This window comes from Lolium rigidum, chromosome 1 (genome assembly GCF_022539505.1).
Source record: "Lolium rigidum isolate FL_2022 chromosome 1, APGP_CSIRO_Lrig_0.1, whole genome shotgun sequence".
In the NCBI taxonomy this organism is placed as follows: Eukaryota; Viridiplantae; Streptophyta; class Magnoliopsida; order Poales; family Poaceae; genus Lolium; species Lolium rigidum.
In genome coordinates, this window is record NC_061508.1 from 260,484,244 (window position 1) to 260,502,699 (window position 18,456).

The 18,456-nt window shown below is 42.4% G+C and overlaps 2 long non-coding RNA genes across 2 annotated transcripts; both read left to right on the forward strand.

Annotated features, from left to right (window-relative positions):
- Positions 1 to 11,781: 11,781 nt before the first annotated feature.
- On the forward strand, positions 11,782 to 12,328 carry LOC124683584. The gene is made up of 3 exons (XR_006996749.1): positions 11,782 to 11,819; positions 12,014 to 12,152; positions 12,283 to 12,328. It is a non-coding gene; the product is annotated as an uncharacterized LOC124683584 (long non-coding RNA).
- A 5-nt stretch (positions 12,329 to 12,333) lies between these two features.
- LOC124683585 lies at positions 12,334 to 13,052 on the forward strand. Its single transcript, XR_006996750.1, has 3 exons — positions 12,334 to 12,416; positions 12,691 to 12,764; positions 12,889 to 13,052. It is a non-coding gene; the product is annotated as an uncharacterized LOC124683585 (long non-coding RNA).
- Positions 13,053 to 18,456: the final 5,404 nt, after the last annotated feature.

Genomic DNA, 18,456 nt, shown 5'->3' on the forward strand with positions numbered 1-18,456 from the left:
AATAAAAATCATGGAGACTTTGAACATCAATGTAGTGATAAAATATATGAACATTAGGTCATACCTTCTACGAATTGCACGATATCAAACATCAGGCTAGCAAGCCTCGTGTACAAAATTCAAGTTGTCTGCTTAACATGGAGCATCCCGATGGGCGAAGTGGCAAAAGCAAGTGGTAAAAACTATTATATTTTGTATATTTTCTTATTAAGGCCAACGAGATAAGAATTACCACAACTCTATTTTTTTGGTAATACAAAAGCTCCAAAATTTCTAAACAACCTAGCAAGCACATGAATCTATGCTATACATAATGTTTCTTATACAGGACGACCATAAAGATGCAAGTCTAAGTTTCTTGCCCAATGCACTTTTAAATGTTAGGTAGCTTCTACTCGATACATGCACCAAAATGTAGAAACAAAGAAAAGACATTCAGTTGTAGGTTTCAGAAATCACACTTGCTAACTCAAAATACAAAAAATCAAAGAGAAATAAAGGGAAGAGAAGATTAATAGTACCAGTTGGTCAATGGCAATGACATATACATTATGTCTTGATCATTGTTCTTATAGACTCGTGAAACACACACAATATTATTCCATTGAGATCCCCAAGATGACAGATCTTTCACCAAGTCTTTTTGCGTTGTCTGCTCGTTATATTTGTTTTCTTTTACCGGATGCTCGGTTATATTTCTAGCAACATAGTATCTTGAATAAGCACTGGTAGACACGGACAAGCTGTAAAACTTTCAAAGAGTGCATGGATTAGGTGTGAATAGACAAATCGGAATGACTACCGCAAGAAGGATTAACTTAAATCAATGCGAAGAACACAAGGGCGAAAAAATAACTTGCAGAACTATGTACGAATTTCCCTAGGAAAGCACATCCTCTAGTACCAATCCTTTTCCGTCTAAATCTCCTGTCGCAACAAAGCATAAAGCCAAATGTTAAAGTCTGCAACTCAGTTAAATATCAATAAATCTGTATAACCAAAAAATCAATAAACTATGGAACTATCTCAAAACTGAAAGGAAACCAAGGAGAAAAGTCCCGACATCCTATTTTGTTATTGGTTCGAAAGATATCAAAAATTGAAGCATTCGCAAAGTTTATATTGGTAATAACAAACCCAAAGTACTTACCGAAAGGAATAGAATATGCTGCTACTCCAGAAATAGAGAACAACGGACGGAATTCAAGATGCGTTCATCCCCTTTCTTGAGAAAATCTACATTTTCTTGTATAAAACATAAGATGTAGAGGTGCGCCTTGGCGCACGATTCCGTAAAATTTGCACAGAGTTACAATTTGTAAAACAAAGATTAATTAGATAGGAGAAGGCACGGCTATGGTGTAGATGGCCAAGTGTTCTTAGCGCCGGCTTTGTCCTTAAGAGCGCTCAGTCTACACGCCACCACATATGGGTATGCATACACCATGACCTGATGGGATGATAGGACAGAGCACGTAACAGGAATTTGGCTAGCTAAACTTATGTACTTATATACTTATAATGCCGGAATCTCCCCTCCCACTAATTGGAAAGCTAACTAAACTTATATATACTTAATGCCAACATAGGATTTAGACGCACAAGAATGATGCAATCTTGTCTTTGAATCCGCGGTCCCTGCCAGTAATCCTAAGCTGTGTCAAAAAGTCCTTACAATCTGTATGCAGCTGACAGGCATACATGAAACAGAAAATGCAAGTGTTCCTAAGCTGAATTACTAAGAAAGCCTTGAGGATCATTTGCTGTAATAGATTTCGTTGGAGAGACAAAATTAAATCATACATAAGCAACTTGAAAGATGCAATATTCTAGGAAGGTGATAATTTGTTTATTAGCCCCAAATTCCCCATTACCTTAGTACCTCTTCCTGCACACTAATTACGATGCATCCATGCACATAAAAATAAAAAGATAACTTGTAGAGTGGAGAATTCAAATACTGCAATATTAGGAAGACTGGTGGCCTCTTAATAACTGTAGAAATCAAACCGTGACGTTAGAGAAAAGCCGTTACAAAGTGACACCAATTTCATCCATATTTAACAAGCATATCAAACTGTATATGATACATGATCATGCTGCCAAACTATATAATCTAGGGCATAGCCAATCTAATGAACATATAATAGCTTGGAGAGAATATACAAAATGAGCTAGATTGATTGCAAACGGTTGCAGCACTCGCAAACAGAAATCATTTAGCAGAACATGATTTCCAAAACATCCCTTTTAGATGCTAAAGCTTACCCGCAATACAGTCGAATCCCAAATCTACCGGAGAAACAACTGAGCCTTTAGGCAGCAACCTTCAACAGGACCACGACCTGCAACAAAGAGGTGACTAACACACAAACCATCTGAAGTAAAATGGCAAAGAAGTGAAAATCGAAGAGATAAACAAAACAATTGCCACACATTAACCATAAGAACAAATTAAAAAAGAATAGATTTAGGAGCCTTGCTTTGACCACACACAAAGAAGAGAATTGAAGAAGGCGCCGAGAGTATCCGCTTGTCAAAGTAATGCTTGTCCAAGCAGGCGTCTATATGTTTAAGCCTAAACACCACATATCTTAAAATTTGCGAAGAAACCTATTGCAAACCGTATCAACAGGTTGTGCTAGTTTAGATACGTAAACACCCAATTTAATTGATTTACTAATTCTATATCCATGAGATCTAACAGACCACCAGTTTGCCAACACGCTATATAAATCATGCATAGAACCACTCATAAGCAAGCAGCAAATAGAATGTCAAGAAATATATTACACACATCAATGGCAATTAAGTCTAGAGCAAAACACATTGCTTTTCCATACATTAGGTTTAGATACATTAGAAAATTCAGGATAGTTCCTTCACTACGTTATGTCCAAACCATCACAAATGTCGCTTTATGAATACTGAACTTTTCAGGAACAGGTGGAGCATATAGAACTATGCTCTACAGTCTGAAAGAGAAACCTGGAGAATTGGAGTATTATGATAAAACTTAGAAGCATATATGGATGCCAAGCTGAAAATACAGTGTATGCACCATCAGCTAGACGACTTGTTCGGTCGACATTTTTGTAGATCAGAAGTCTAACCTTCAGCGATTGATGCAATAAATAGCAAATAATTTTAATTTTAATAAGCTCAAATATGAATACTTCTATCAGTTGGGTACAATGGCACAGCCCGATTTCTCTCTGGGTCCACCTAGGATTATACACGATCTTAAAAGAGATGATATTCTGAATCTTACTCCAACTTTTTTTGGTAACTATTCCTTGGAACAAACAATTTTTTCTTGCCAACAATCACATAGTATATTACTTTCATGGTACCAAGTGAAAATCCAGCAACCTCATAGCAAATAAACTGCTTGAAAAGCACGATACACATCAGTGCATTTCTAGAAGAGAAATGAAATTATGTTTTTACAGCAATATGTTTTACTTATTAGGTTAGCAGATCAGTAACATCGTTATAAGGGCATATGCATAACGTCCTTGTTCATGCAATAAATGCATCATCAATGTAAAGAAACGCTGGAAAAAATTACAGAAATTAAAGCAACAACCACTGACCTGCAGCAAGATGAGCATTGTACTCGGAAGTGCAGATATACGAAGGATCAGCAATACTCTTGCAGTAAAAACGAAAAGGCCAATAGCAATATTATTCTGAGGTTTCAAACACTATAACAAAGACATAGAGGGAATTAGTCAATTTCATTCGGAAGTAGCACTCACTGTTGACAAACCTGAACTAAATTTGAATTGAAGATATTAATAATAGGACGAACAGATTGACAAACACACAATAGTTCGTAAATTATTAAATTTATGAACAGATGGAATAAGGAGAGGACGGTACAAAGAAATTCTAACTTACAACCAGACTGTATAGAAACAAGTACTATCGGTGACAGCTTACGAACACCATATTAGTGTCTTAGTCCAGCAGTAAAACATTGATGATACATGTGTAGGAAAATACCATAGATCAGCAGCTCTAGACTAAATAATAACATGTCAAATGTCAAATTCCTTCCCTGGACAAAATTTTCAGGCTTGAAAACCCAAGTGAACCTCCCAAACCTTACTTTTCAGCTACATCTACAAATGGTAATCAACTTTGATCCCACCTAGGCTTATGCGGAGGAAACTCCTTCAAGAATAGAGACAAAAATACATAGCGAGTACCGCATAAACGAACCTTTAAATATCTGTTGGCAATGTAAACCAACATATTTGAAGGGTGGCAGCGTGAAAGTGAATCATATTACAATGTAGAATGACCTACACAGAATTAAGAAGAGGTGACAGTGGTACCTAATCTCTGTAACTGATCCATATGTATTTCATTTTGTCACCAGACTACATATGAGAATTACTCACACAAAAAACTGTCCTAACCTGATATGAATTGCATAGTAGAAAGACATTCAGTTTCAAAAATATTTGAGGCACTCCAATCATTCCGGGTGAAGGCTATCGTGGATGCGCAGCCAGGGCTCCGTGAGGGGCCACAACACTATCATATCAACATGGATAAGAAAATGGTGATAAGTAATCCAAGTAACCTTACATGGTAGAACAATGTCAGACAACTCCAGAGAAAATGTTAATTACGGAATGCATAACCAGAAGCCGTGTATGCTTAGATATAAGCAAACAATCAATGTGAGCATGTACCTGAAAATTATTTAATCTCTGATTGCACCCATGATTCCCAATTTGGAGTAATGAGAAGCACACACAGTTTATCAGTTTTGTATCAAAAGATAACCCCCCCTTATTTATCTAGACGCGAAGAGAGGCAATTTAAGCATGAACGAGCTGCTTTTCAACTCCGATGAAGATCCATCAACCGGTGAGTGAGAGGAACATTCCACTCAAAAGAAGAACTCAGATCTCATCAATAAAACCGGTGCCTTCCATATAATGAAATACCTGATGCAAAACAACAGAATTATTAAAATGATATATAGCAGATTAGAAGAACATTTTATGTATATTGGTGAATAAAACCATGAACCTTTACTTGAATCGGACCTTTAAGGTTAAATAGAGTATACCCATGCCAAGTACCAAAAAATCCATCATCATGATCCTTTAATGGAAATCTCACATTGCATTTTAAGAGTAAAATATCTAATTACTCGGGAAGTGCATATACTATTGGGCAATTATGATTTTAAGAGAAGTAAATATTTGTGGACATCACGAAAAGAACATCTGAGACTATAGACAATATGAGATGCTTTGCATATCTAATAGTGTACCAACTATCTCTAGATAGTGCAAGACGTTTTTCCCGAGGCCATGGATAATAACATGAATATAGACCTCCAGAACCCATTGCATCTTCTTAAGCACAAATCTGTTCTCGAAACACATATCTAGACCAGCCAAATCTTTTCAGAAACACACATTCATATTACTTAAGAACCCACAAGCAAGACCAATCAAATTAGCAATCTTTGCACTTGATCAAGGGGCATATTCCACCAACTTTGGTGATCATATGACCCAAAGAACACCAAATCACTTACCCAGAAGTATGATGCAACACTCTAACACGTTCATAAATTCTATTATAACCTGCATATCAAGAAATCCATCTCCAAACATCAAAATCTTGCAAAAAAGGTACAAAGAACATATATGACAGCAACTAAAGCAATACCATATCATGTATTCCATGCATTGGCCCACATATCTGATCCACCAGTAATTTATATGGATTCCTTTATGTTCTAGCATACCTAGAAAAACACCAAATTTGAACGAGGTTGCTCTTGGGCTTGTTCTTGCTCACCAGCCCAGTCCTCAAGTCCCTGCCAATTTCCATAGGAAAAGCAACCAATTAAACACAACAATCTAGGTAATATCTAAGAAAAATTCATCATTAGAACCTAAATAAAAGGCAACACATTATTACCAAGAAAACCACCTCAGTAGTCCTACTTCCTAAGCTGCTGCATCAAGATGGGGATCCCGTGAGAGAGAGAGAAGAGGAGGCAGGGGAAAGTGAGAGGAGGGCAAACCTGCAGGTCCCTTCAAATAAGAGGTGAAGGAGGGTATTTTCCTACGATGGTGGTCATCGTCCTTGGCAACGGTGAAAGGCGGAGGGAGCTCCTCCACCACCGCCGCCGAGGTACTCTAGGCCGTCTCTCCGCCACCGGCTGCGCAATGCCGAGCTCGGCCTCCACGTCCCCCGCGACCTATCGCCCTCCGCCCTGGCTGCCTCCTCGCGTGCCCGTCGCCGGATCCTCCTCGAGCGCCCTGTCCGCGCAACCTCCTCCCGCGCCGCACCTCATCTCCCTCCGCCCGGCCATCCGCTCGAGCCCGGCCGCGCGCTGGTCCGCCGGGCGACGCCCCTATGCCACCCATGCCATGGAGAAGGAGAGACGCGCGGCAGCGGGGACGAGAAGCGGGCGACGAGGGCGGGCGCGGCGCGGGCCGGGGCGCGAGGCGGCGGCGGGCGGAGGGCGACGAGGGCGGCGCGAGGGGCCGGGGCGGGCGGCGGCCGGAGGCGGCGGCGGGCGGCGGGCGACGAGGGCGGGCGCGAGGGGCCGGGACGGGCGAGGCGGCGGCGGCGGGCGGCGGGCGGCGGGCGGCGGGCGGCGGGCGACGAGGGCGGGCGCGGGCGGGGCGTGGGCGGGGGCGCAATGCGGGGCAGGGGTGTGGGCGGCGGCTAGGGTTTTCTTCACCCCGGGGGCTCACTTTTATACGAGCCGCGGTGAAATACCAAAAATACCCCCGCGGGGTGGAGATTCCCCTGCCCGACGCTAATGCGCACCGACGGAGATCCCAGCCACGGTCGCCGACCCGCGGGGCCGGCAAAGGTGGGGCCGACATGGCAGCCGGAGGCGGGTAACAGCTGGGTCGTTGCATGAGGTTTGCTAGCAGAATTGAGCCAAAAATCAACGCCCCAGATTAGCCTGTCAGGAAGATCGGACGGCTGAGAAGCTCAAAACGCTGTGAGAGCCCCATGGGGGTGCAACAATCATACCTTTAGATAAGAAGTAAACCATGTTATAGAGAAGGAACTTAGTTTTGCAGTAGCTGATCTGGAAATAAAACCAAAGTAAGCTAAGAGATCAGTTTATGCAGTGGAAGGAAATTATAACAAAGGAATATGAAGAGGTGCTCTCATTCTCATCTCACACAAATTCGACATTATTACAAAATCAGGTATAACAGTCTGGAAGTTATGTCTGTCATATGTTTTAGTCAAGATAATAAGAGATCGGGTTACGTTTTTTTCTTTCATTTGTAGATATGTTGCCAGGCTATGCGATGGAGAGTTGGAGACACTACCGGAGGAGGACACCATATCCTAGCAACAACAGCCTAGGACGAGATCCATTTCGGTGGCCCTCACAATTATCGGCTTGCAACGAAGTTTTGGTAGACTGTCCTGTCCAGGTAGGCGGCCGCGACATCCTGACCAACTTGACTAGCATGTGTAGGTGAATACAAAATTAAGAAACAAGTGAACGTCAAATTGTTGGTGAATGTAAATTTCTGAAAGGAAATAATTAGTTTTATGTTCGTTTTGGTCAACCATCGTTAATGCAGATGATGCTGTGTTATAATCTGAGTTATTCCGTGCGAGATCATACTGCAGTTTGGCTTACAATCTGATTTCTGATATACTGCTGGCATTTTTTTGCACATAATCCATGCTACTTCAGCTACAATGCAGCTAGCAGCACAAATAAATTATCAAGCAGTGAACCTGCTGCTTATGCAATTGAATAAATGGATGAGCTCACAGGTCGATAAGGTTGCTTGTACATGCATTTCTCCTATATGCGTTTGCTGCAGCTATTTGATATACAAAAATTCAGAGAATGCTTCAGGTTATGAGCATCGGTGAAATTTTCCCAGGCCAAGTTCAGCAGATAGGTTCAGAGCTTAAATTAATGTGTCCTTTAAGTTCTCTGAAAAATTCTGATTCACAAACCATTCTTAATTAGAATTAGAACAAAAGACCCTCTGCTAGCTAGCTACAGTCTAATCAGCTCGCATCAAGTCACGGAAAATAAGAGTTCAGCAAGCTACAGTCTAATCAATACGCATTAAGTCACGGAAAATTAGAGGAGTTTATGACAGAACACAAATACAATGATGTTATCTCTCCTTTTTAACAGTGTTTTTGTACCCTGTGTACATAGTAAAGGAAAATCAGAGAAATACACTTTGAAAACCAACAGTTCATCTTTTCTAATGGATTGCTGTAATTTTAGTGAACCGAATGATTCTTCAGAACGATCAGAACGATAGGGATGCTATTAATTAGCTTAGCTTGACATAAGCTAGACGACCTTGCCGGAATGCTGCCACCGCACCTGCCTCGCGCCGGCCTTGCCTATTTTGCTGTTTGACTACGTTCATCACCTGATAATTTTTCTGTTTACCCAGTAAATGCAATTACGCCGTGACCTCTAAAGACCATGCTGAAATAGACTTCTGTAGATGTTGCTTTTGTTGTCCTTTCCTTAATTTTATCGCTCTTGAAAAAACCAGAGTGTTAATTATTATAATATATGACTCTATTTCTCTAATTGTATATAAGCAAGTTTGGTTGATGATTTGGTTTATTTTATCCTAATTTTATTTGATTGACTTTGTTTTGGAAAATCTAAAAATGTATTATCATTTAGCTACCTAATTTTATTATTATTATACAAAGTGTAAATCGAAGTGAAATTGACGGGACGGTGCGCCAAGGCGCACCTCTAAATCTAGTCTAACGTTGTATATGATGCCCCCCATAGGGAGAGTGGAGTTTCAGAACCGGGCGGCATATGCACCGGCCTGAACTCGTCCTCCCATTGGCGCCTGAGGGAGTGGTGGGCCTGCAACATGGTCATTTTTCTCACAGTTCGAATCGGTGAATACACGATCATATACGTCGTCCCCGTACAAGGAGCAGACATGCATGTCCCTTTTGTTGATCTCAGTCTGACGTGGTCTTGTCAGTACATGTTGATTATGCTGGCCGGGACCATTTCTTCTCAGTTTTACTGCGCATGCATGCCGGCGCCTGCTTGTGTGCGACACTGTCGCTGCTGGACAACACCTCATCGTCAGGCGTGTCCGCCTTCGCCATGGTCGGCATCTGCACCATGCAAGGGCGCAACCACCTGTGCATCCTCGCTATGGCCGACTTCTCTTCCAAGAAACGAGCACCGCCTCCTCGCCGTCACGCATGACACACAGAACAGCTTCTTCTTCCAGCTGGAGGGCGGGCACGAGCACTTCGTCTTCCAACACCGCGGGCACCCATCTCGTGGACGATGTCCACCGTCCATCGCGGGCGGCGGGACCACCACCATGATTTTCCGGCGATGGTCGATCGATGGAAGTCCGTCCATGGCCATGGCTGTGTACCACCAGGTCCATCACGAAGCAGCCAACGCACGCCATGGAGTCGTTGAAAGTTGCGCCGAACCCAGGGCTCGCGCCACGCCGTTGCCGTGCGGAACCACGACGTTAGCGACATGGACAGGACACGGTGATGGAGTACATGTCAAGCGCGAACAGCGAGAGGCCTTGCCCCGCTTCTGGCACCGATACGATGAGGCGCCAATCACGCCTGAGCCTCCTCTGATCCGGATTGCGCGAGCAGACACAAGAGGCGGCGCAGGTAGGCGCCGTCCTGGACGGCAGGAGGGAGAGCGCGACGAGAGGTTGGGCACCAACGGCAGAGGTGGACGGCGTTGGGTTGCCGAGTTCAACTGGCGCACAGAAAGGCCATGGACTTGGTGTGCGCGCGAAGACGTGGCTCCGCAGCTCCGCCTGCACTTGGAGGAGCTCGTCGTCGGCCGTAGTTTTGGCTGGAGTCTAGAGCCGCTGGGAGAGAGATACAGTGAGAAAATCGTTTTGGCTTGGTGACCAACTTGTTTATGCTATGAGACCCTACTCCTGCACATCTGCTATTCGCCACGCCTGTACGTTCTGACCCAATCATCTGCACAACAGTGTTATGTGCACCTCGTGGGACACGGAAGAGGGAAGTAAAGAGATCGAGTTATGTGCACCTCGTGTGATCGCTGTGCTCACCCCTTCTCCTTAAAAAGGCCAGCACGGTAAAAACTAGACATTAATTCCCGTTACACAGTAAACTGCAGATGGTCCCTCGGTCCTGATCAGCCGACAGTCAGTCGATGTCTGCCCTGGACCATCTCCTCGTTCCTGTTCATCTGTTCAGATACGCGTTTCATACATTAAGATTATAGCAAATACGGTAAGTGGTCCTGCTTCGAGTCAGAATCTTGCGTCCATGGCAACCGTCGATGCCGCGGGTTCATATGCCGAGCGGTTCAACTGTGACTTTTCCCCCCCATAGGGGGCTTCACAGCGATTTGAGCCTCGTAGCCGTTGGATCTTGTTTGGTGGTGGATCTCGTCCGTCCATTTTTTCACTGTAGAGTAGTCCAGGACGAGGCTCTCGCGCGAACCCGTTTTTTATCCATGGGTCATGTGGCCCGCCCGGCCCGGCGTCGCCGCGCACCTCGCTCCTCCTCCTCTCCCTCGCGCAGCCGCCTCCCGCCGCCACCCCGCGCCACCTCTCCCCTTCTCCTCCCGTCGCGCCGCCCTTCCCTCGCTCGCGCATGGCGCGCCGCCGTCCGCCGGCCGCCCGCGCTCCCGCCCCCGCCGTCGCCGCCGCCTCGCGTCCCCGCGCCCCGCCGCTAGCTCGCTCGGCCGCCACATCCCGCGCCATCTCCGCCCCCACGCCGCTCGTCGGAGGCCGGCGCGCGGCGACGGGCGGCCGGCCGACCTATGGAAGGGGCCGCCGGCGCGAGCTAAGGGGCAGCGCGCGCTCGTTTCCGCGGAGGCCGGCCTCCCAGCAGGGGCCGCCGGCGTGCGTACAAAGGTTGGTTCCCTCGTCTCTCGTTCTATCTCATGTTTCACTCCTCTCTCCCTCTCTTCGCCGAGCATCAAGACCTTTGTCGGCGCCGTCCCCGACTCCATGGAGGAGCCGGAGCTTCAACTAGATGAGGAAACACATAAGGGGGTTGAGCGGGAGGAGCACATGCCGCCGCCATTATTTTGCCTCAATGGGAAGCACGGGCAGCCGCAGTGGCGCGCACCACGGCCATGACTCCGGAGCCGCGGCTCCATGGCGTCGATCCGGAGCGTGATGGCGGCAGAGGAAGCGAGGCCCCGACCTTCACAGCCCACCATCCTCGCCGCAGCTCCCGCCCCACCATCATTCCACCCTCCCCTAAGATCCATTGTCTCCATCCGGCATCTTGTGTACATACTGTGTGTGGAGCTGCTCCATAGCATAAGCAAACAGCCCCAAGGTTCAAGTGAGCTTCTTCTTTTGATTTGGCCTACCCTTGACTCTAATTGATTCAAGTGCATTAGACTACAATTATCATGCATAATTAGCTTCAGCTATGCATTTTCCCCCTCAATTTCTGTTCTGACTTTGAGGTTGCAGGTATGCATATCACTTGTTTGTCTAAATGCTTGAGAAGCAACGCTGCTCAAGGAATGGATACATGAGCAACATAGGACAAACCCAAGGGCTAATCATAAGGTAAGAATGCCGCTTCTACCATATCTCTTTGTATGTCCCTTGCAACTTCTCCATGTAGCAACATTCAAACAATGCCATAATTTGTTCTATTTTTTGTCTTTTTATTTCATGGTTGTTGGCAGGATGATGAGAAGGTGCAAGGAGAAATAATTCTTGTTTGATGTGAAGTCTAGATCTATATAAGTGGACGGGCATTCTTTTATCACTCGTTGTGGATTTTTAGTATGGTGTACATGATCGGGGTCGGTAAGATGTCAACCTTATCTTCATTTCGTGCTTGGAATTTAACCATTCCAGATCTGTTTTTCTCTCCTCTCGATATCCCGAGCAAGTCAAAAGTTTCTATAAATAAATTTAGGTATAGGACTTAGAAATGGTCTTAAGGACCATTATTGATATTCAAGGTCTATTGTGTTTATTATGCTACTTGAAAACTTCAGGTTATATGATGTATACATGCAAGTGTGCCGGCTGATGCGAGCCAATAGAAGAGGAGAAGCCATGGAGAAAGGATTAGGAGAGATGTTCCATGCCCTTAGCTACTGCCTTCCCAACACCAACTTAGGCTACATCAGCAAGGTGATCCCCCACACTGCATTTCTTTTTTGCACATACTTGCAGCAGCAATTCATTGTACATGATTTTATCCTCTTGCATAGTTGGTCAACTGTAATCTTGCTTTGTTGATTAGTTTTCTTCTTATGAGCAGAGTGAAGTTGTGCAAAAGGGAAGATGGACTCGTGGTCAGCTTTTTTCACCAAGTGGTCAAAGAATTGGAAGGTAGACCACGTTTTAATGAGATTTTTCAAGAAGACAAGTATCCAGCAGAATTCCCTTACAAAGGTAAGAAAACACCTCCTGCCAGTTGAAGTCTAAGATCAGTTGATGTTTGAAAATGTTCAGATTTTAAAAGTACAGGTTATTGTTCAGATATTATTGTTACATGTGCCAGTGAGATATGTAGTGTGTGATGCAATTCGATTTGTCTACTCAGAGAACACTAGCAGGAAAAAAAAAGTAGTATCTAGCGCTTTGATACGTATAAATATTTGTTTTAGGGAAACCTTATTTGGTTCTCCACTTGAGATATTAATATCATGATTATGCCTTCTTTTAGGACCTATAAAGGAGTTGTTTAGAATGTGGTTGAGGTCAGCTCGTGAAGTGTCCCAGGTGGCTCTCCTATAACAGGTCTATTTAATTTGACTTGATTGGTAGTTCTTATAGTACTCTAATATATATAGTGCAGTATTGAGTGTATTTAACAGTATGTTGTTTTAACACCTCACAATTGATGCATTTTGATGGATTACAGGATGGTGGCACGATTGATATTTGCTCATGATATTCGTCTTTCCATGGGTGTGGTAAAACGATGGAGGGTTTATCACCTTAGGGTGTTCTTAGTCTCCTCATTATTTGTATTGTCTTGGCTTACACATAATAGAATCAAGGATGACAGAATAATTCTGAATTTCATCATATGTTCCTTATTTATTCCCCCCTCTCCCAAATTGCTTGATTAAGTCGATTGGTGTGCTTGGTAGCCCACTTGGTGGTCCTTATTAGGAAAACCTTTGCTGTAGTTTATGGGTCCTACTTGATTGTTTGGTCCTGACCATTACTTCTTTGTGACTAAGCTCTTCCTGGCATGGATATTGTGAAAGGCTGGCAGCTCCCCTTCCACCACTAGACCATAAACTTAGGTGTTTTTTTTCCTATAAGAACATGATTCAGGTTTTTACTCGACACAAAAGAGATAAGTTGAGATTCGTTACTCATTTTCAAATTTTTGTTTTCCTAAGCAAAAAGAGAGCAGGACTATTTTTTCTCCTATCACTGTAAGAAGTTTGCAATTTTCGGTTGCATGCTTATATATGATCTATGTTCATGTGGCTTGCATATATATGATTCTACAACTTGCAGATATATATCTTTCAATAAGCAGGCGTTCAATTCAATGACAATGGTTAGTGTACACTTTAGCTAGAGTTATGTAGATGAGACCTGGAATGTTTGTAGTGTGGTCTTAGAACATGTGCGCAGTCCTGTAAATTAAAAAATCAGTTGAAGGTGATACAATTTTTGCATTTTCAATCATATATTTCACTAAAACATATACTTTGTGTATTCTCCCTGCATCCTCACGACACTCAGTCCAGCAAACCTTGCCGCCCATAGTCGACCAGCATGTAAGTGCCTTATCGCGGCCATATTATCCCATCATTATGTGTAGGCTTTGAGCGAATAGTGAGAAAAGTGTCCGGAGGGGTTATCATTGTGCGATTTTCATGCTACATTATTTTGAAGATCTGCCTAGGATAAAATTGTGATTGTAAGTTTTGTGTCTTTTTATTATCCACTCTTCTATTTAAGTTTGTCAATCTAGATATTCACTCCAGTATTTTTTATTACATTCTCTACTCATGTATTTACTGCCAACAATAATTTCTTTTGGGCTTTCTCTTGGTAGGATATATTTTGTCTATGCGTGTTTTTGGCATACTGTAATGCATTTTATGTAAATTGCTAACATATGCTCAATTTTCCAAGGAATAATTTATGTTTTCAATGAATTTCCAATAAATAGATGATTAAAAGATTTTTACAATACTGGTTTGCCACTTCGTTGTGGCGAAATATTTTTGCTGCTCGTCACTTTGGTACCTGTTTGTAGAAGAACTCATGTAGAATTTCATACACTCAGGTACAACCTAATATGTTGGACTTTACAAAAAAAGCGATGTTGGTATATACTCTTAATTAGATAGATACCTTCCATGCCCTTCATCAAGTGCCAAGAAAATATTGAAATCCAGTCTGAACCATATCATAATGCACTCCCAATTTTTTTTGTACCGAACGTGATTTCGTGTTAAAGACCCGAGCTAAAGATCGGATCTCAAATCTTTTCAGCACTGAACTTTTGCACATGACTATCTGGTGAAGACTTGGCCAGTTACTCCAGTCATGCGTAGATGTTAAAAGTAGCTGACTTTTGCCAACAAAACTAGCTAAACATGTATCCAGTAATATTGATAATTGTATTTAGTACTCCCTCCGTCCAAGAATATATATTTTTTTAACTTGGTTTCTTGCCTATAGATGCTCACATATTGACAATTATTGCTTTTTGTTACTAAAAATTGGTTGCAGTGTTAAAAAAGAATTATGAGTGCTGTATTGCAATATGTTGCCTGATCTGAATAGTAATATTCAAAAATGTTGTTCCATAAAAATGGTGCAATATGTAGCAGCGAAGAACTTGATTTGTTTCCCCCTTGATTGTTTATCATGAAATAGTTTTTTTGTCTCCACCTGGTTGTTCCTATTTCTGTTGTGTAATAGCATACCCATTTATGCGCAATAGGTGAGACGCTATTTATTTGTAACTTCGAAAACAGTGAGTACTACCCATAATCACTTCAACTTTTATCTAAGAAAAAGCATAGGAACGGGAGAGGATTGAACATGTCATTTTTGTTTAATTTAATGGCATATTAAACTTGATGCACATGTCGCGAGTTATAGCAGAGAATGCACACTCGGGATGATTTTGAGATCGCTGGGGATAGCGAGAGCCATGAAGGAACTGAACTTGTAGCTTAATTCCATTGGTATTACCTTACACATGATAATCCCATTGGTATTACCTAAACCACTAACTTTACCAGCACTATTACCTTACACATGATAATCCCATTGGTATTACAAATATTGTCTTTTTGGTTGCACAACTACTTAGTTCTTATCGATGATAATTTATGTTGTTATTCCTGTATGGATGATCATTGATTTACATTGTTAGTTTGTAAATACACTATGGGTACAATAGAATATAAGGTCCTCTGCCTGGGAGGTGGCATTTTGGCACACGCGTGCATATGCACCCATTATAGAAAATAATAAAAAATAATTTTAGAAATGTCAAAAAAAATCTGACATAAATTTTTTCTTATACATTGTGACATCTTATGTTCGTTCACAAGTTTTCGTGGAAAAATAATATTTTGTGTGGTGTGTACAAAAAAGACAAAAAAATGTCCTGTACGTAGTCGTGTTACAGCATTAAAATTTGTCTTTTTTACAGGAGCCACAGAAAAATGTTTTTTCTTTTAAAAACTTGTGTACCAACATAAAATGTCTAGATGTACATGTAAAAATTTAGTTTAGAATTTTTTAATACTTTGAAATGTGGATTCACATAATGGGAGCATATGCTCCTATGAGCCAAAGTGCATTTCCCCCTCTGCCTGCTACTTTGTAGGGAAGTGGGTATGACCCTCTCACAATCTCGGGTGAGGTATGTCAATCTCATTTGTGTTGCTACCGTAGGTGCTTTGAATTTATTCCTGCTAGCTTTGCACCCTGTGTTTTTTTTCATAGCAGGGTGATAGTTAGCATTGCTTTTAGTTACAAATATATTGATTTAGCACTGAATTTGAGGATCTATAGAAAAGTTTTTAACATCAGCAAGGATCTTTACAATTCATCACTGCAGAGATATTTGTTCCACTAATTCCCCTTATGCTGTGCTGCAGGTGGTGGTTACTTACATGATAGACAAAAAAAATTTCATGGTTACTTGTGCTTGATATATACTTATCGTCTGCCTGGATGTCATGGTAACTTCATTTGTGGTTGATAATACGAAAGCCACCGGCATCATCTGACGCATCTGGAACAAATAATAGGTAACCTCCTTTTCTATGTGTGCAAGAAGCTTATAGATACCTGCTGGGATAGTGCTTCTATGTATCCCTGGTTTGAATGGTTTCATGGCAGGCATCCTTTGTAGAAAGCAAGGATACAAGTACCAAATAGTATTATCTATGTTGAAGCAGAACATGGGATAGATATCACCTACCTGAAATTGCAGAGTAAGTTAATCCAGCTGGATCACTTCAATGCTTTTGCCACGTCTGAGACTGAGAGGTATGGACCGTATGGTGAACAAATCACTCGATCTATCAACCTAACACGAGAACTATTTGCGAAATTAACCAGCAGAGTAAGTTAATCCAGCTGGACACTTCAATGCTTTTGCCACGTCTGAGACTGAGAGGTATGGACCGTATGGTGAACAAATCACTCGATCTATCAACCTAACACGAGAACTATTTGCGAAATTAACCACCTATGGGGCTTGTCTGTTGGTTTTCCCTCGGCTACCTGTGTAGATAAGTATTGCATCTTTATTCCTGCTTTAGCTTTTACCAACCATATCTGGATGAAGTGTCTTCCTTCAAAATCAACTCTAAAACATCATTACATTTACTTCATTCCTCATGCCATGCCTCCCAGCCTTTTATATCCATTCAACACAGTATTGTAACCCTCTTAAATACTTTATGATTTCACATATTGTCTTCGTTGTTACTCAAAAGTTGTTCACGTAGAGGTTGTCAAGATTGTATCCACTATGCCCGAGGACATGCTGAAGAAGTTGCAGGTCCAGTGATATCGTCTTAGCGGCTTTTATGGCTCTTTAAGTTTCCTCAGTCATCACCTTTGTTGGCTAACTTATTAAACAGTGCTGGTTCCAGCAAGTACGATTACGATTTCTCTCGGCTTGATGTAAAATGTCACTCTGTTGGTCTGTCGGCTTATTATAAAGTGTTTCGCAAAATGTTTTACCCAATGATTGATTATGTAAAAGGCTGGAGGGCCAGCCGATTGATTGATTTATTTTCTGATAATTATCATCGATTTGTACAAATGTTCGACGCATTTTACCAGCTGTTTGGGTGTGCCGGCAATATATTCCTCTATTTTTCTCTGCTACTCCGTGGTTTTGTGTGTTTTATCCTACTTTAGTTCTGTTGAATATTTTCTGAGCTTATTATCAAGTATGTTAAAAAAAATCATCGGTGTGAAATATCGGGGACGCGCGCCAAGGCGCGCATCAAAATCTAGTTGGGCCTTAATGAAGGATGCTATTGTAGCGGTGGCACTGGGTTTTCATAATGATGATTATCTACCATACTTCATTAAGAGCAAGTACAACAATGAACGCTTAGCAGGCTATAGCAAGGGACATGTCAGGAAAATCTGATGTGGAAGAGAGAGGAAGGAGGAGAGAGAGAGGAGCTGGCGCTTGCAGTATCGCCGGGCTACAACACACGGAACGAGAAAAAATGGGCTTGCATGCAGCTCAGGTCCAATGCCATGCGTGCTTAAATAATTAAATTTGAATTAAAGCCCATCTAAGAGTCAATCTAATAGCTAGCTTATTGTAAGAATGGGCTTTACAGTGGCTGTAGGGTGACATGGCATGGCTATATAGCCAGCAGTGGGCTTCTCTATTAATCTTGCTCTAAGAACACTATAATTATGCTCATTCTTAAGGTAAAATCGCCACAAGGTATCACTTTAGACCAATTGCTTTGTGTAATGTATTTATAAAATTTGCTCAAAGGTTATTGATACATTTGAGGTAAGTTCTTGATGAGATGTTTTCCGACGAACAAAGTGCCTTCGTTCATGGCAGGCATATCACTGATATTGTGTTAACTACCTATGAGAATATGCACTTGCTTAAACATTTTAAGTAATAAAGCGTCATTTATCGAAAATAATGAGAGTATGCAACTCTATGAAGATAACTATCTTGATGAGCTGAATCAGCTAACGAAAGTGTTATGCTCCAAATTAAGACAATCATGTCTAAATATTGGTGGAGTAGATCACAAAATAGGGATGCCTAGGCGATCATGGGATTGGCATCTCAAGGTTTCCACGATGAGCACGGCATCGTCAGGCTCGCAATGGAGCAGAGTGGCCAAGCTCTTGGCATAGTTCACCAGGAGGCCAGAAGATCTGCTAAACAGCGGCTTTGGCAGCATCGTTGCTCCGGGAAGGGTGGAAGAAAAGGCCAGAAGAT